We start from the raw sequence: 19,281 nt of genomic DNA on the forward strand, positions 1-19,281 counted from the left end.
TGGCTCCTGTTTCTGCTGCATCCCCAAGGCTCATTGAGTGACAGGCTGATAGGGCCCACAGAATACTACTTTTGCTGTCAGGGTGATTTGTATCTGGAGGTTTGGCTGTAACTTCAATACTCTTACTTCCATGGCAGAGCTACATTTGGATGTCTCCTCCGTAAGTGTCAGGAGCAGCATATGGCAAGATCCTATACGTGATTTTTGGCATTGCATGGCGGAGTTAAAAATAGGATAGTCACTGGGGGGGGGGGAGCCTGCAGTTTCTAGTGAGACTCTTTGTTGGCTGGGATAGTTTGTTTCCTTACATTTCTGATTGTTGGTCATTCTCCTAGTTAAATAAATCAAATTGGTTGGTTGTTTCAGGTAGGAAGTTAGTGATGCCCAGGAAAATCATGTTGCTGTTGAGCCCATAAGAATATGTGGCATCACTGAGGTGTATTGGCTGCCACAGATTTCAGCATTGCTGAGTGTCAAAAGTATCTGTTCTGTGAACCCCATTACCTCCTTCCCTTTGGGTTACTGAAATCATGCTGGAGTCTAAGTTCAGAGGTCCAGGTAATGCCCATTTTTTTTTTAAGTCAGTTCATTCCGAGGTCCTAGGAATGAAACCCACAGCAAAGATCCAAACACCACTTCAGTTCCATAGACTCATCGCAGAACTACAAGTCCACACCACAGAGACAACGATTTTACATCCCGTTGCATCCACTGTTCCCTTTTAGCGTTCTTCCCCATGTGATGTTGAGGGATTGTCTTGGTATTATAAAACTCTAACCTTAAAAAAAAATGCTGTTCATGAGCTGAGCTGCAGGCCTGTTGCTTTCCTGGTTGCTATGGAACCAAATCTTAGCAAAAGTAATTCTTGCCATGAGACGGTTGGGGAAGAGGAGGGGGGTGGGGAGGGGGGAAGGTAGATGGGCCTGGGCATTGTGATATGTGGATAGAATCTCAGAGGAGTGAAGATGCTATCAACATGTAACGGAGAATGATTGTCACTTGCTGATATTTTGCCTTCAATGAGAAATTGTTTTCTTGACAACAGGTTTCGTCTGCAGATGCACAGTAAATATCACATGTAAATTACTCAGCTATCCTTTCCAGAGAGATTTGTTCAGATGCATTTGCTTAGGATAGGAAGGAAAAAAAAATGTACACAGTACAGAAATAAAGACATTTTCTGTCTTAAATGGTTGAAATCAGAGTCTTCATTTTTATTCTGGAACAAGGCTAGAACAGATTTAGAGCGCGGATGTGACAAACCAAAGCCAGAATTTATGAGCACATTAAAAGAAAAAAAGCTCTTATCTCTAATTGGTAACCATGGTTACAGTGGTTAATATTTTCAGCTTGGATTTATGTAAAGTGGCCACACAGCAAAGCTTGGTCTGCTGTAGTTAGCCTTGTGTTTATGTTTCCCTAAGGATCCTCATTGGTAGATGGCCATTTGTTTTCATAGGAATGTAGTTGAGGTTGAGGTCCCCTGTCCCTTGGCATATGACAGGTGGCTTTGCTATGCTTCGCTATTTTCTTTTTTTATGATTTATTTTTTTATTTCATATGCATTGGTGTGTGATGGTGTCAGATTCCCTGGAACTGGAATTACAGGCAGTTGTGAGCTGCCATGTGGGCGCTGGGAATTGAAGCCACCAAGAAATCTCCCTAGCCTGCTACTTTCAACACTGCCACTAGTGTTGTGAGGTTTTTTTGTTTGTTTATTTGTTTGTTTTTTCCAATTAGTAGACTTCAGTGGCAGCTCCTGGTTAACGAGCCCTTTCAATAGCTTAAGACTGAAAGCTTGGGGCTAGCTGATAACAGAGATAGTTTCTCTTTAGACAGTTTTAGTTATAAAAATAAAAGTTTGCAGATGAGATGTGTGGGAGCACCCTCACATATTCTGCTGCTAGAAATAGAGCCTAATTACACACATATATGTTTTCTCTACAAGCAGGAAGACTAATATGGAAAGGAATGAATGGGAGAAGGAGGGAAAAAGCAGAGGGAGAACCATCCCCACGGTGAACATGCTATCTTTTACACCATATAACTGCTTACTTGTAAAATTTAAATTTATACCAGATGCCCCACCACAGAGATTCTTATTCAGGTAGATTATTTATTTTTAAATGTTTGTTTGTTTGTTTTTAAGACTAGGCCAAAGCAGGACCCTGCAGATCCCGTGACCACCCTTCACATGTCCCTACCATACATTCTTGAGGTTGTGCATTTGAAGTTGAGAAATGGTACTGCTTTCAATTACGTCCACTACCCCATCTTTCACACACGGGCTTTTGGGTGGACACAGGCCACCTTTAGCTCACTGCCTCTCCTTGGCCACATCCTCTTCCAAGGGACACGAGGAATATAAAGAAACACTGGCCCTTCTGCCATTAGTATGCATGAAGACTTTGTGCCTGTAGGTACCCCCTGTTTCCACAAAACGACTGTTCCTGATCCCTCCACCCCTGTCTCTGTTATGTGGGGGTTTCCTCCCTTTTTAGTTATGTTTGGGTGCATGTATGTGGGTATACAGCACATGTTCAGGTGCCCACAGATGCCAGAGCAGGCAGCTGTGAACCACCTGGTATAGATGCTGGGAAGAGAATCCAGAATTCTTGGAAGGACAAGAAGCCCTCTGACCCTCTGAGCCATCTCTCCAGCAGCCCCCTCGCCACAGGCTTTCTAAAAAGTCCTAAAAGGAAGAGAATTTCTACCCAGCTCCAAGTATAGCAGGGTTGATACTATTGTGTAACGTTCACTTTAAAGTTCATTTAACCTTGGCATTCTGTATCGTGAGTCACACATCTCTATTTCCATAGAGGGAAATGTTACCATGCTATTATCATTCACCTCTCCCCTTTTTTTTTCTGCTGAATCAAGAAAAATGTCCACACTCATCCCTGGATTCTTAAGCTCAGCGTGGGAACTTAAGGTCAAGAGGTCATCTAAGCCGTTGCTTCCAGCTAGGCATCATGGGAAAGCCACACCCACTTTTAAAGGACCTTCGCATCTTTGCCTCTCTGGGTGTCTTCAGGATATTCCTGCCCAAGACAGACATGTCATGGTGTCAGTTAGGCGTCCTGGGCTACAGTTAGTAAATGCAGATGCTTGAAGACATACATTTGTGTTTCACCCTCAAATATGAAGACAAAGATCACATAAGTATCTGGGAGATGAAAATTGCAGGCAAAATGGACTTACTTAGTCTCTTTTCATGAAGATAAAATACTAAGCCAGGTGTGGTGGCACACACCTTTAATCCCAGCACTTCAATGCCCAGGCAGGCAGAGGCAGGCAGATCTCTGTGAGTTCGAGGTCACCATGGTCTACAGAGGTAAGTTCCAGGACAGCCAGAGTGACACAGAGAGACCCTGTCTCGAAAAGAAAAGATAAAACAACAACAACAACAACAACAACAACAGAAAATACTAAACATTGGAGGTCTCGTCCTTAGATAGAAATTACTCCTAAGAGAGATTTGGGGTACTTTGCTTCAGAACTTTTTCCCATTCAAATAACATAAGCATGGACATCTATGGAAATGTACAGACATACCTGTACACATTGCAAAACTGGAGTCCTGATGGGTATTTTTGCTCCTTGATATTATCTTGCACGCATCCTTTTGTGTCACTAAACACTCAACTGTGCTAAAAATTGTCTTTGGTCATGGGTTCTCTTGCTTATGATACATTAAATTACGTCTTTCTAACAGCTGTGTCTGGGGGGGGGAGGGAGAGGTCAAGGCGGGACTACAGGTCTATACTGTTGCTTTGCACTCTGAGAAGTTGCTTCCTGAAGCTCGGAGCTCAGTATAGGAGAGGTTGCTTTTTGCCCAAAATGAACACGGCATATCGGAAAATTCGATGTAAGCCTAGACTCAGATCTTCTTACTTCACTCCGTGAGCTAGCCACTTCCCAAATCTGTGGTGGTTTTGCCACTCATGGCAGGAAAGAGCAAAACGTGGTGGCAGCCTTGACATAGGGGGTGGGGTCGGGGGGCAGTCGCCTCACCTGATCTGTTGAATGGGAAGAGGCATAAAAGGATCATCCCAAATCGTCCTCCTGGTTCTGGCACACTATTTTGCTCTGTGATTCGTAAGTTGTTACTGAAAAAATAAACATGGTTGGTCCGAACAGCTAACAATGGTAGAAGAGCAGCACCGCCGTGCCAAGGGGTCGATGGGTGCTGCCTTTCTTTCCTTGTCAACACTGGGAGACTATCTTGAACCAAACTCTTGAGCTATCAGAATCCGACTCGGATAAAAAAAAAAGATGACTCTACCCCCACCCCCACCCGTCCCCTTGTCTCCTGGGATCCTGAGCTAGCCCTTCCGGTATGAAGACAGTTGTGATGGTCTCTTGGTCATCCTTCAACCGGTTCAATCTCACTCTACTTAGCTTTACGTCTCCAGCATTAATAGAGCCTTTTAGGGTGTAACTACAGAAGTGGTCACAAAAACCAAAAGCTGAAGGGTGTGACCCATGATGCAATGGAGGAGAAAGAGCTCTCAGCTTTAATGCCCTGCATCTCGGCTATCGAAGAGTCACGTAATGCCTCTGTAACATAAGCCCCGGATGAAAGTCTCTGGCACGGCTCCAGCTCCATTTAATAATCGATTGCCTTTGAGCCAGCAAAATGATTGAACCTCACAAATCTTCCTGATAGCCAAATCCTCTCTCCCAAGTCCTCTTTTTATTTTATTTTGGCTCCCACAGGGAGCTCTTCCATTATTAAAACATTTTGTCAAGTTTTACCATTGAGTTCTAAAACTCCAGGAAATCACTCAGGGGATATTACTCTCTTCTAATGAAGGAAAGATTAGAGGGGTGTTTGGCTCAGGTGACCTAGCTCCCCACACCCCACCCCAGTTTCTATCTCACCACATTGTTGTGCTAGGAGACTCTCTCCTTATCCAAGGAGATGGAGATGGTGAGCCTCTCTCTTCTCCTGAAGCAGTTTCTTGCCCCGTAGCCACAGTGAATGGTGACTAATGGGGAATAAATTCGTTTTGTGCTCATCACTGAATGTGTTTGCAGAAGTTGGTCCCGTGTTCCAAGCATCTCAAAGCGATATGTATTGCTTTGTTGTGCAACATACAGAACAGTTTTCACAGCCTACACAGGGTTCGCGAATTCCGAGTTTGTTCCCTGGATACGCCCGGGGGTAATATTCTTTCAGATACTTCCTGGAATTTTATAGCTCACTGGTAAAATCCTCATGCAGGTCTCGGCGGCAGATTAAAAGAAAAAAAAATGCATGAGAATCTACTTTTACCATAGAAACACAGTAAGAAAACAAAACAGAGCTTTGGCAAGGTTGCTTTGGAAAGCCAGGCAGACATAGCGTCTGGCTCAGTGATTTCTAGATACAGAATAAGCTGGAACAGGCAAAGGAACTGTTCTTACCAGCATTATGTCTTTATATTTAGGATCTAGAGTCTGTATTTGTGATATAGGAACCAAATGAGTTCTGTCAGGCTAGGGAGATAGGCCAGGCATAAGGCAGGAGGTCCTGGATTCCAGTGTGCATGTGAAGAGCCAGGTGTGGTGGTGTCTAGTTAGTTATAATGCCAGTAATGGGGAGACAGTGGTGAGAGAACCCTGCTGTTCACCCATGAGCCATCTTGGCCTACAAATAACAGGCTTGTGAGAGACTGTGTCTCAAGAAGGAAACAAAAAGATGGCTAGCACGTGTGTGTGTGTGTGTGTGTGTGTGTGACACACACATGCCTATTGCACACATTATAACCAAGTTAAAAGTGGCATTTGCGTTGTGTTCCAGTCTTCTGGGACAGTGAGCCCTTTGGAGGACACCAAGTAACCTAACCGTAGTGTACAAAGTTTGTAATGACAAAGAAGTGGTGCCTGTTTGTTCAGGCACCAAGGGGAGAAGAAACAGACGATTTCCAGGTGCAGTTGTTGGGTGTGCTATGCCAGGGCTCTCTGTGTGCTGTCGCTCTCTCTTGAGTTAGCTGGTGTGCACCTGGCTTGACAGCGTAGCTCCTGTGTGTGTGTATACTTAGTGAGTCGGCCAGGTCTGTCCCTCTCGTGAAAGGCTGCCTGCTTGATCCTCATGTAACGGCTGCATATTTCCCCGTGTATTAGCTACAAATTATTAGCCAACTATGTCTCCCAAATCCTTAAGGAAACACACAGAAAGCAAGAAACTAGTTATTTTTTTTTTAATAGTTGAAAATGTAAAACTGACAGGCTAGTTGACGCAGCAGGTAAAGGGGCTTGCTGCCAACCTTGGCGGCCCACGTGATGAAAGGAGAGCCAAGTGCTGCAATTTGCCCTTTGTTCCCACATGCACATGGACACGTGTGCACACGAGTGTGCACACAAGTACAAATTCTTTAACTCAAAAGCTTAAACCCTCATGTGGAATTATTTCCTGAATAAATAATTAACATTTTGATCAGTTTTTGATTATCTATTGATGTTGGTAATCCTAATGAATAGTGACAGTGCTCCAGTTAGCATAGTCAGCGTTCTCCTCCTCCCCTTCTTCTTTTTTTTTCTTTCTTTCTTTCTTTCTTTCTTTCTTTCTTTCTTTCTCTTTTGGAGACAGGGTATTTCTGTGTCACCTTGGCTATCCTAGAACTTACTCTATACACCAAGCTGGCCTCAAACTCACAGAGGTACATCTACTTTTACCTCTGGAGTGCTGGGACTAAAGGCATGCACCATCACCACCCAACAGCATATTCAGTCTTAAAGATTGTGTCCCACGGTTTCTTTTAGCTCTTTCTTTAATGTGTGTGTGTGTGTGTGTGTGTGTGTGTGTGTGTGTGTGTGTGTAGTTCTACAAGAGAAATGCAGGGTTGGAAAGCACGCACAGATGAGCTCTCCATCTGAAGCATCACGGGGCTTTTCTGCTTCTGGGACTTCTCAGCACTTCGGCAGTGAGTTTCCCCTGGCTTCCCCTCCCCCACCCAGCAGAGACGTCTTTCTGATGGTCATGTGGTCAGCCCTTCCCCAGGGAGCCTCCTATCCACACAGTCCCTCTCTCCTAAACACACACCATCTTTGTAAAAGGAGAAAAGTTAAGCCATTCTATTGTTTGTTCATTGACTTTAAGCTGAAAAAGAATGTGAATGATGTGAAACAAATGGAAATAAAAAGTGATTGTAAAAAAAAAAAAGGCATGCCTCCCCTCCCCCAAAAGTTCTTAGTTTTGAAGGTGTTTAAAAGCAAGATGATAAGACTAGTAGAGTTAAGAAGGGAATAGAAAGACTGTGTAGCCTCTCTCTACTGTTCTTGTGACAGGAAGGCTCAGTAGGTAAAGGAATTTCAATATGCATTTGCATCTTTTTAAATTTTGTTATTGTGCATGGGTGGTTTGCATTGTAATACCCTCAATGGCCAGAAGAGGGCATTGGATCCTATCGGTGCAGGAAATGGAACTTTGGCCCCCTGAAAGTGCACTAAGCACTATTGCCTGCTGAGCCATCTCTCCAGCCCCAAGATCACTCTTGATGTCCTTTTGAGGAAGAGGGGAAACACTGGAGAGAGAAAAGATGGTTGGCTGTCCAACATTATGGAAAAAACAAAAACAAAAACAAAAAGCCAAAGAACTCTCTGTCCTAGGCCCTGACCAAACTACCACTGACATCAGTGGTTGAGATGGACTGTGGGAGATATGCTTTAGAGTGATGGCTTTCAACCTTCCTGATGCTGTGACCTCCCCCAACCATAAAATGATTTTCACCGCTACCTCATACGTGTAATTTTGCTCCTGTTACGAACTGTAATGTAAATGTCTGACGTGTGATTCCTAAGGGGATGGGAACAAGGGACGGGGAGGGAGGGATGTCTTACAGGTTGAGAACCACTGCTTTGGCCTCACGCATTCCTTCAAATCCGAGCAGACAGCTGTGAACTGGCAAAGACTTACCTTAACACATTTGGAAAGATGAGCCAGGCAATGGCACCTGCATGAGGAGCAGTGTAAGGCCTGGAGAACAGAGAGAGCAAGTTCAGGAGAAAGAGAGCCCCCCCCCCCACCTCCCCCCCCCCCCCCAGTTTCTACATTAGCATCAGCTGGTGAGTACCTGGGGAGCTTTTAAAAAAAAAATGTCCCTACCTAGGCAAGGTGCCAGCCAATTAAATGAGAGTCTCTGGGAGCAGAGGCCCAGGCTTGGTATGTTGGAAAAACAAACAAACAAACAAACAAACAGGCCCCATGGGATTCCATTGTGCATCTGAGGCAGAAACCCCACTGGTTTTGTTTTGTAGATCAATTTGTAAACCTGATCAGAAAATGACAGCCAAGCACGGGCTGAGGAGAAGGTGGTAGCTAGCTCGCCTGGCATGGGTGTGAGACCCTACGTTTGCGTGTCAAAATGAGCAACAGCACCATGGGAGTTGTAGTTTTCTTTTTAGGGTACTGTGTAGGGGGAAAGTAGGAATGTGAGAAGAATGAGCTTGAAGCTGTGAAGTGATTCAGGGTCTCCTCAGAGGCTCTTCAGGGGAACGGTGACTCCCTGGAGAGTGTGGACACACAGCAGCAGATGTCCTCCAAGAGGGAGTGGTGCTCAGCACGCAGAGGGTATAGGCATGGTTTTCCAGAGGAACCCCGCAGGGGGTCCTACCAAATGGTAACTGTGATGGTGACCAGCGAGAGCCAAAATATCACCAACCTTTCTGAGAGAAGCAGTGGCCTCCTTGAAAGGAATCTGATTGACAAGAATGGGGTGGGGGTGGGGCATCTATTTATATATACACCAACCTATAAACAGCAACCTTGTCTTTTCCTGCTTGTTTGCTTTGCGGTGTATGTGTGTGTGTGTATGTGTGTGTATGTGTGTGTATGTGTGTGTGATTTTTGTTGTAGCGCCAACAGAATAGCCTGGAAAAGTGTATCGTGGCCTTCCCATTGTGCGAAAGCACTGGCTCTTGCCTAAATTGTCCCATAATGCCCCTTGTTAAATAGTGTTGTCAACTTCCTCTCACTTTCAACGCCCTCCTCAGCCCAGTCGCGGTGCATTACCCATCTAGCCGCAGTCCCACATTTCTTCCCTGGCTCCCATAAGCACCTCAGATCACATCTTTGCCACCGGAGCAGCACCCTGAGGAGTTTGCCTTTATCCTCTGTTTTCTAGCTGGGCTGGCTTGGTGATCAGACAAAGAGGGAATTTTGTGTGAGAAGAAGTTATTTTCACATCCATCCCTCTCCTCCGTCGGGAGTCAGAAGTGTGAATTTCTATTTGATTGCGCCATTCTTGACCGTGCCCCATCCCAGCCTGCAAGGGAGTCATTCCAAACACTTACCCTGATTCGCAGCTGGCGGAGTAGTTCGACTTAGCTTGTCATTAACCTGTCCAGGAGTCACAGATAGCCTTCCTTGAAGAACGGCTGTGCTGTGGGTTTTGATGGGATGCTGATGGCAGGGTGCACGTTCAGGCTGGGAAGCGTGATAGATTCTATCATAGATGGGTGGAATTTACTTTAAACACACGAATCAGAGTCGCTACCTCTGTCGTGTTTACGTGTCTGCTTTGGCACACCTTTTATCCTGAAGCCCATGGCTGGCATTAGGACCAATGAAACAGACGCGCTGAGGCAGCATCCACCTCTGATCTCCGTGTTCACTTTATTCAGCCCTTCTTGCCTCTTTTGACCGGCAGTCTTGAGTGGTTTTGTTTTGTGTTTACTGTCTTCGCAGTGAATGCTGCATCATTAGAACCGCATAGACCAGCTGGCTCCCTAGCCGTCGTGTGAGTTTTGTGGTCCATCAGCACCTGGCCTGTGTGCTGAAAATATCATCTTCACCCAGATGTGTTTAGTGACTGCTTTGATAACTAACTGTAAAGCATTGTTGGAAATGGTCTCTTAGTCGTGGCCTGGCAGGGTAATGAAATGGCCTGGGAAGTACCAGGCCCCCTGGTGATGTTTAGGCTTGGCGGAAGCAGCTCCCATCACTCCTAGTGTTTTGGGAAGGATGTTCACCCGTAGGAGAGGAAGCATCAAAAGCCAGAGTTTTCATTTGAAGGCAATGTGTTCAGATGTATTCAGCCCCTCACAGAGGGAGGCTGTGGCTGTGGGGCAAAGCTGGACAACATTTGGGCCAGCTTCCTCTTCTCTTGAGCATGGACCTGCCTTGTGGGTCCTGGTCACTGTGCTTCAGTCTCCTGCCTGCTATGGCCAGTGGCTACAAGGAGCCCTGACTTGATGGGACGCTGGTGTGTTCCTCTGTGGACGTGGAGAACATTTACCTGGAATGACTGTAAAAATCCTGTCAAATCCTCTGTGGAGTAATGCGGGTTTTAAAGCCATATTCACTATAGTGCTACACTATAAAGTGTGTGTATATATATATGTATATATGTGTATATATACATATTTATATGTATTCATAAAATTTAGCAGACATTCCCATGTCTACTCATACCTTAAGTCTTGCAGTTGCGCCTGCACTACGTGGATGGTGTCTTCACATGGAAAAATTTGAGAATAAAATATGGTTTTAGGATTACGGACAATAAGAACCATTCAGCACTGTGGTGGTTAGAAGACAGCCCCCTGGGCATGCCTATGAGAGAATCATCTAGAAGACCCACTTTAATTCTTATTCATGGACAACAGCCATCCCGTGTGCTGGAGTCCTGGACCAATAGAAAGGGAAGAAGCCCGCCACGCCCTAGCACCTGTGGCCTTTCACTTCCAGGTGTGGCTGTGATGTGGCCAGCCTCCTCATGCTCCTGGGCTTTCTCATTCACAATGGTGACACCCTTGAACTGTGAGCCAAAATAAGCCCTTTCTTCCCTTTAAGTCGCTTGTGTCAGGGTGTTTCATCACAGCAATGGCACTGATACCTAATTCAGGGTCCCTTTTTCATAACCGGGCAGGTTAGTCGCACCTCTTCACATCCTCTAGGTATTCCAAACAGTGGGATATAGCTGCAGGAGAAATTCTAAATAGCGCCCACCAAAAAGCCCTGGAAACACCCACCTGCCTAACTTCAATCCCAGAAGAGACAACATGTCACTTCTCTAAGAGACTGTCTACTCGGGAGACACAGGAAGATAAAAAAAAAAGACACCTCTGATGGAAACAGGATGCCTGCCTCGCATTGTGGTTTGAGAGGCAGGCCCTAGCTTCTCCAAAATCCCACTTTTAACTGTGAAATATCAGCCAAGTATTTGCTGAAACAGGTTTTGGTGCTCACTGTTTTAACTGTTTTTGCAGAGCAATCCTGAAGACGTCACCTTTCCTAGCTTAGATGTGTTTGGGTTTTGTTTTGTTTTTGTTTTTCCGGCTAGGATGCCCTCCTAATCATGTTCTTAGGCCTTAAGTTGCACAGAGAAAGACCATGAAGAGTTGTTTTTTCTCTTCCCCTCTGGGTTTCAGAGATGGCTGCCATCTTAAATCCTGCCTCTCTGACATCTTCAGCTTGCTGAATCATTGTCTCTGCCTCTGGGAGCCATGCAGTTCCTTCCCCCAAGGGCTTGCTCCTAGAGACAAGTGATTACTTATGTATTAGCAGCTTAGGTGTTCTGTGGGTTGGCTTTTTCAGGTAAACCCCTGTATTTGCAGAGGAAGTGTGCAGCTAATCCCGGGAGCAGGCACTTTCATGCCGGGTCTGTGATGTATAGAGACCAAGAGCAGACGCATCGGAGAGAGATGCATGGTTCTCCAAAGGAATTGTGTGCTCAGGGAGGCAATCCAGGCTCTTGGAGTGAGGTCTCTTTGGTTAATTAAGGCCGGAGCCCGTAAAGTGGTTGCATTAAGGCTGCTGGATGAGAAAGACTGAGAGAGCTTTCCGGAAACAGTGTGAAATACCATCATGTATCATTAATTAGTGTAGACAGGGAAGCGATCCTTCAAGAGCGAAGGCCCAGGATGATGAATGACAGCTCATACTGGAAGCAGACGATGACGATGATGACGACGACGATGATGACGACGACGATGATGATGATGATGAAGCAGAGGAGGGTCCCCAGCAGGCATGGCAAGCAGCTACTGGCTATGACATCTGCCAAGTCCCCAGTGGCAAATCCAGGTGTTTGCCTGTCAGGTGGAAGTTTCTAGTTAGTGCAGGAGCCAGAGAGATGTCTTCAATCCCCATCAGATCTTCTTAGAGGATTTGGGAAGAGTGTGATGAAAGCATAGGCAGGTGTGCAGTTTGTTATGGATGTGGATGCCTTTCAGATAAGGACGGCCCTGAAAATAATGGCCAGGCTTTCAACTCTCAGACTAAGAGACTAAAAAGCTTTTAAAGATCGCAGGAACAGAGTCTGCTGTTGTTTATATCATGAGCCTGTTTCTTGAAAGTGGTATCTAATACTCCTATAAATTGGTTCTCTCTGTTAAAGATTTATTCTTAATTATGAGTATGTGCGTTTGTCTGTATGGGGAGATATATGCACGAGCGCAGTGCCTATAGAAGCCAGAAGAGTGCGTCAAATCCCCCAGAACTGTTGTTAGAAGCACTTATGGGCTGTCGGATGTGGATCCTGGGAACCAAATTCAGGCCCTTAACTTAGGCAGTTAACAGTCTTCACTGCTAAGCTATCTCTCCAGCCCCCTAATGGAGCCTCTCCAGATAGAGTTAAGTTCTTTGTGGTACGGGTACTGGTGATAAATGCACTGTGGTCCACATTGATAAGTGTAGCTTCTGGTTTTAGATTATTAATTTTGCATTGTCTTCTCTTTTTTTTGAGACAGGGTCATGCAGGTGGCTCAGGTTAGCACTGAACTTACTATGGAGACCAGGCTGGCCTTGAACTCACTACGTACCAAGGCTGGTTTACACTTGCTTTCCTCCTGCTTCCATTTCCTACATGCTGTGACTCTTAGCATACACCACCACATCGTCACTTAGATCTTATTTTGAATTAGGGTAATCTCGCGTAGTTCCAGGATGGTATGGTGGCTCAGTGGGTAGGGGTGCTTTGCTGCCAAGCCTGGCAACCTGAGTTCCATATGCAGGACCCACATAGTGAAAGGAGAGAGCCATCTTTCACCAGTTGGCCTCTGACCTCCACACACATGCTGCAGCATGCATGCGCGTGCACGTACACGCATAAAGATACATGAGTGTAGTCTGAAAAATCCCCCATATTTTAATTATGCCATCAGTCTGTTTTGACTAGTACCATTAAGGCCAGTCTAATTTTCTCAGTAATTATGATCCTCAGCCATTAACTCCTGCATGTTCCAGAGGATACATACCAAGCTTTTCATTTCCATCACATGATTTACAGGCCCAAAAGCCTGGACCGTATCTTTTACCCACAGGCCAAAGCCTAATGTAAGTGTCATGGTGTTCCACCTGAATGTATGACCATTTGCTTGAGCTACCGATGGTAGGCTTTGTAGTGGCTGCTTTTATTTAAGTTTGCTTTTTTTTTTCTCATCTACTCATCCAAAATATTCCAGCCAGTTCATTAGGAAAGGCAGCTGCCTGCAAAACTGCACCAGACACACAGTAGGACCCCTCTGAGGAAGGCTGCACCAGACACACAGTAGGACCCTTCTGAGGAAGGCTGCACCAGACATACAATAGGACCCTTCTGAGGAAGGCTGCACTAGACACACAGTAGGACCCATCTGAGGAAGGCAGTTCCAGTCACACAGTAGGACCCTTCTAAGAAAGGCTGCACTAGACATACATTAAGACCCTTCTGAGGAAGGCTGCACCAGCCACACAGTAGGACCCTTCTGAGGAAAGATGAGTTGAGTGTTATGTAGCTTTTAAAAAGGAAAATTATTGAAACATAATTTTAGAATTATAGCACCCTTGAGCTTCTGGTCAGCCTCAGTCTCTGAGTTGCTTTGAGGGCAATTCAAACCCAATAGGGGCAGCTAGCTGCCAGTGGAAAAACACAGCGCACCTCTGTTTCCCAGCAACTTTCACCCCGGTGCATTGGAGGATGCCAGCTCAGAGGTTTTCTGTTGCATCACAACTTGCCAGGAAATCTCTGAGTATGGAGGACAGCAGCAGCCAACATCTTCAGACCCTCGGATGAGCCAGGCACTGCTGACATCACTTTCCCTTGTTCTCTCTTCAAATCCTTACAATCACCTAGCCACAGAATCACACTCTGTGTGTGTGTGTGTGTGTGTGTGTGTGTGTGTGTGTGTGTGTGTGTGTGTGTGTTGGGGGCAGGAGTGCCCATGAGAAGGCCCAGAGTTGAGAATTCAGGTATGGTTCCCAGCACCCACATGGCAGCTCACAACCATCTCTAATTCTAGTCACAAGGGGTCCAATGCCTTCCTCTGGCCTCTGTGTGTTCCATATACACGGGATACATAGACATACATGCAGGAAAAACACCTGTACACATAAGAAATAAAAAAATAAAATAAATGAAATTTTAAAAAGAGAAAAGATTTGGGAAGGCTTTTTTCTACATGTGAACACTGGTTAAATAGATCACCCAAGGCCATTTAGGAATTGACACCCAGAGCCCTGTGGAGCCCTGTTTGGCCATGTACATCTTCTTCCCAGCTCACGGTTGGCTAAAGTTCCCCGGTCACACCTGGTCACTGGTAGGAACGCCAGACTAGGAACAGTGAGACATGGAAGATGGTGCAGCTACAGGTGAAAAGCGCTTTCTGTCAACACGGAAACAGAGCCTAGCAGGAGAACCCTGGGAAAGAAACCATGGGCCTGCACATTCTAGCTCCCCCTTCCTCTGCAACTTCTCTCCCGTTCTTCAGCCTTTACTGTTCCAAGATGACGCTGATATGAGGGACATGTGCATATTAACACGATTCATCGGAACTTGTTAAGCGCCAAGGGTGGATGGAAGAGAAATAAGTACAGTTCGAACATTAGCAGCCTGGGTGCAGTCCAGGCTTGGCCTCTAGCAAGCCCGTCCCTTCTCCCTATGTGTTTGTAGAGGCGGTGTCTGTTGCACAGGTGACTTTTTCATCCCTTTGCGATCTCAGTAGCCTCGTTTATCCCTTTTCTTACATCTACAGCTTAGCTCCACCTTTGCCCATTTCATCTTCTGCCTTGAGGATGGTGTATTTTCATCCTGGCAGAGTATCTGCTAAGCCACAGGTGAGGCCAAGGTAAAGAAACATCTGGGGTGGGGGGTGGGGGAGGGATCAAGGATGAACTTTTAATCTGCTGTTGGCCTCAAGAAAGGAGATCAGCCAATTCCTGTCCATTGGCTAGAAAAATAAAGAGCTACAAACTATAGTTGATAGTCAAAGACCCAAGCAGGCAATCAGTACATGGCCCAGGCCTGGAGTCGAGGGTAAGAGAAGGATGAACCCTAAGTCTGTGGTAGAGGGACTGCCACCAGACAACACACTGACATCAGTCAAGCCTGGTGGCCAAAAGCAAAGACTCAATCCTAGGGACTGGGACTTGGGTGGCTGGTGACAGTCCTTGAATAGAGTCTTCAGGCCAGGGCGTAACCTCCAGAGAAACCTGAACAGAAGATGGATGATGTTGGCTGACGAAGGTCAGGGTGTTGCAGGGCCTAGTACAGGGTCACCCTAATGGCGATAGCCCCTCAAGTGCTGGAGACTCACAGCAAGGAAACCAGCAGGTATCCAAGATGGCAAATAGTGCCATGGCTTTAAAGTGATCTTTTAGAAACTATTATAGAAACTATAATAAAATACAGCTGTTACCATTCTAAAAACCCCTCAGGCACCAGCTCTTGTTGGCTGCTTGTTGGCCTCTTGCTTTAAATTATGTTCATTTCATCATCCACAGTGAGTTTGAAGAGTCTCTTGGTGCGGTGGGGTGAGAAATGAACAGTTACTCTTCATGGCTGCTTGTCTGTATTGGGAATTTTTCAATTCTCTGTAGCCAAAGCAGAAAAAAAAAAAAGGGAAAACTATGAGGCAGTTATTATCTGTGATGTTCAGTTTGAAATCATGGAGTAAATTAAAGCAAACCACTATTCTCGTTAATTAGTTTTATAGTGCATAAGCTCACTAGGCTAATTGGATCATATGCAGTACTTTTTAATAAGGAAAATCTTCTTTTGTTCTCATTTTATGTATTGGGCTTTCTTCTTTTTTTAAAAGATGTATTTATTAATATGTATACAGTTCTCTACCTGCAGGCCAGAAGAGGGCACCAGATAACATTATAGATGGTTGTGAGCCACCATGTGGTTGCTGGGAATTGAACTCAGAACCTCTGCAAGAGCAGGCAGTGCTCTTAACCTCTGAGCCATCTCTCCAGGCCCCGGGCTGGGCTTTCTTATTAATATTTTGTTCAAAATCTTTCAACAACAGAAACAACAACAAAACCCATTGACACAGGCAACCCCAAAAGAATATCTTTCTTGCTGTGTTGTGGGACAAATGTAGTTTCAGTCTAGTATGTAACTTTCCGTGTAAGAATACAGTCACGTGTCCCTGGCTCCCTCCTTGTGATGAGCGATTTAAAAAATCTGCTTGATGGCTTCATTACTTGCAGCCATAAGGTTTAATAACACCATCAGCTTCTTCTTTGGCTGTTTTGTTATTGTTTTGTTTGTTGGTTTGGGTTTAGGTTTAGTTTGGTTTGGTAATAACTCCTTCAGTCTGGGCTTTGGGCACTGAAAGTCTGTGTGTACCGTCCAGCAGTTTCAGGTAAGGAGAAGGATCTCTCCTCCTGGATGGCCAGGTCAAGTTCAGCCTCACAGAGGCAGCCTTTGTTTGTCTATTGAAAGCACCGCCTGGGATGCCCTACTTCAGGCTGAGCCAAAAGGTGACCTATTTTCGTCCCGGTCCTTTGAATGGGGCCTTCTCTCTGACAGGGGCTGCCCAGTAAGCTGACATCCCTGGCTTCCCTCCCTGTTGTAAAGGAAATGTTCTTCCTGTCCTTATCACTCCTGGACTCCAATTTCACGAGGCCACCCAGACAGACACAAGCAGGATCCAAAGAGGCCGGCGAGCCTGCCATTGATAGGAAGTGAAGGGCCCGTCTGCAAGATGAGAAAGGTGTCGTTCTAACTTGTCTTCTTCCGGCTTCTTCTCTGGGGGCGGTGCTTTTTCTCCCAGGCTTGTTTTCCTGTGGCTATGAAATAGTCCCCCGCTTGAATGTCAGGCAAGATGGAGAGCCGCCGGTGTCTCCAAAAGATGCGGTCTCTGCTCCCGTGTCAGCACCACAGCTCACTTCTTATCATCCAACTGCTGTTATGATTTGAGATGGGACAAAAATACATCCGAGGCAGTCAGCTCCCGTGTACGTGCCTTCAGAGAAGGGGAAGAGAGTGGTGGGCAGGGATGATTTTAAATAGACCTCATTTGCACAGCAGAAAGATGAGCCCAGCTGTGTGATGTTGCTGGGCTCAAAGGGATGAGAAGAAGCTAAAGCTGCAGTGGGAAGGGAGGGGAGGGTGGGGAGGGAGGGGAGGGAGGGGAGGGAGGGGAGGGTGGGGAGGGAGGGGAGGGTGGGGAGGGAGGGGAGGGAGGGGAGGGAGGGGAGGGTGGCTCAGTCAGGAAAGGACTTGCCACACAAGCCTGAGGACCTGAGTTTGAGCCTGAGTCGCCGTGGGAAAAGCCAGGTGTGGTGGTGAACACTTGTGAAATCCCAGTGCAGGAGAGGCAGAGACCTTGGTACCCAGTGAGAGCCACTTTCTCAAAAAACACAAGGTAGATGGTGCCTGAGGAGGAGGAACGGTGCCTGAAGTAGTTCCCTGACCTCTGTGTGGATGCACACACTCCACAAAGGTGAAAAAAAAAACAACAAAAACTATAAAGGAGTCATGTTCAGCCTGAATGTATTTCCATTTCCCTCTTGTTTTTCTTCTGCACTGTCCTGACACCAAACAGCGTCTAGGTTTACATAAATCAGTACTGATGGGCTTATCCAGCATTGCTGGGAAAACCTGGGCATAAAGGTTGGATAAATCATGACATTACAATTCTCCAGAGAGAGCACAGCCAGAATTCTATTCCTGTTTAACGGTATTTTCTTTTAGTGTCCTATTGAGCTGTTTGGTGGCAGGGGAAGGTCCCTTTTCTGGGAGAGTCTGGGTGGAGGGGAGGAGCAGGGATTTAAATGCTTGAGCCAGCTGTCCTTGCCCATCTCCTAGAACCTAACCCAAGCCCAAAGTCATCGCGGGTCTGTTTTGGCATTTTCAAGACCCAGTTGGCCAGAAGTTGAACAGACAAAATCAGAGGCTTTGCTTTCATACCCTTTGAGACCAGCGTGCCATGAAGACATTTTGGATGGCTGGAAAATGTTAAATGAAACACCAAATCTGAGCTTGGGAGAGTTAGGTAGTTACGGAAGTGGGTCACAGGTGTCTTTCTCTGGAGAACAGCCATCGAGAGTGGTGAGAGGGAGAGAAGAGACCTACTGTGTGCAGTCAGTCCTCACAAGCACATTGTATTTGCATGTTATTATTAGCATCTGATACAGGAATAAGTAGGCTCGGGGGTGAAGCGACTGACTGAGGTGTTCAAGGCCAGCGATTGTTGACACCAACCAAGATTTAAATTAAAATTGTCCCCTGTGCCTTTTTTTTTTAGCTCCTCTGGACTTCATTTTGATGAGTTTTCTTTGAAGCACAGGGTACCTTTGGCTTATAGAGGAGTTTGTTTGGGTCCCTCTGCTGTGTGGAACTGAGGGTAGCAGAGCCTTGGCGGGGATGTCCTTGGAGATAAATGATTTATGTCCAGATGGATGTGACAGCACGCTCCCTCAAAAGCGCTGACCACCTCCTTACCCTGAACTCTGTTGGTGGAAAATTTTGCTAACAGACCTTCCTTACAAAATGAGTAAAAAGAGGAATAAATTAAGAACGAGCAGATTCCCAACTCTTATAGGCAACCTGCCTGCGACTGAGATTATAGCTCTAGTCCTTTAAAATGTGGCGTGAAGATAAGACCATATGTAATCGGAGTAAGCTTGAATTTTCTGGGTGTTGAGGTAGAATTGGTGAGGTTTCAAGGGGTAACATTCTGTAACAACTTTTAGGGGATTCACTATCTTTGGTGCTGAGAAAACCAACCATAAGGCAGTCTTCACCTCCTGGTCCTTGAGAGCTCTTAAAGACATTTACAACAACAAAAAGAATGCTCTCCACATTGCCTCTTCAGTTCACTTGGGCTGAGATATAGAGAACGTTGAGTGACTATAATGCGCTGTTTCCCAGAGGGGATCCAGGCTGGGACTTTGAGTGCTGCTTCCTTCTTTGGACGTGGTTTGCCCTCTCTGTCGGGTCTTCCCTGGAACACAGATCTGCAGAGAAAGGCTACTCAGGGCGGCCTGACTTTATTCCCCATTGCTTAAGAGCTCCTTGGAAGTGGATAATCCCAGTTGCCCTGGAAACAAAGCCACTGTGTTCTTATTCACCAGAACCTCTGCCC

At 45.9% G+C, this 19,281-nt stretch overlaps 1 protein-coding gene and 1 long non-coding RNA gene across 9 annotated transcripts in view; one reads left to right on the forward strand and one right to left on the reverse strand.

The window, feature by feature from the left end:
* Nucleotides 1-19,281, forward strand: part of ANK3 (ankyrin 3) — a 590,040-nt gene that overhangs the window by 210,625 nt on the left and 360,134 nt on the right. The window lies entirely within an intron of this gene.
* LOC311581583 lies at nucleotides 931-6,332 on the reverse strand. Its single transcript, XR_014773813.1, has 3 exons — nucleotides 4,885-6,332; nucleotides 4,015-4,109; nucleotides 931-3,134 (listed from the first exon to the last, which is right to left on the reverse strand). It is a non-coding gene; the product is annotated as an uncharacterized lncRNA (long non-coding RNA).

Source organism: Acomys minous, assembly GCF_964271855.1.
Source record: "Acomys minous genome assembly, chromosome: 13".
Taxonomy (NCBI): Eukaryota; Metazoa; Chordata; class Mammalia; order Rodentia; family Muridae; genus Acomys; species Acomys minous.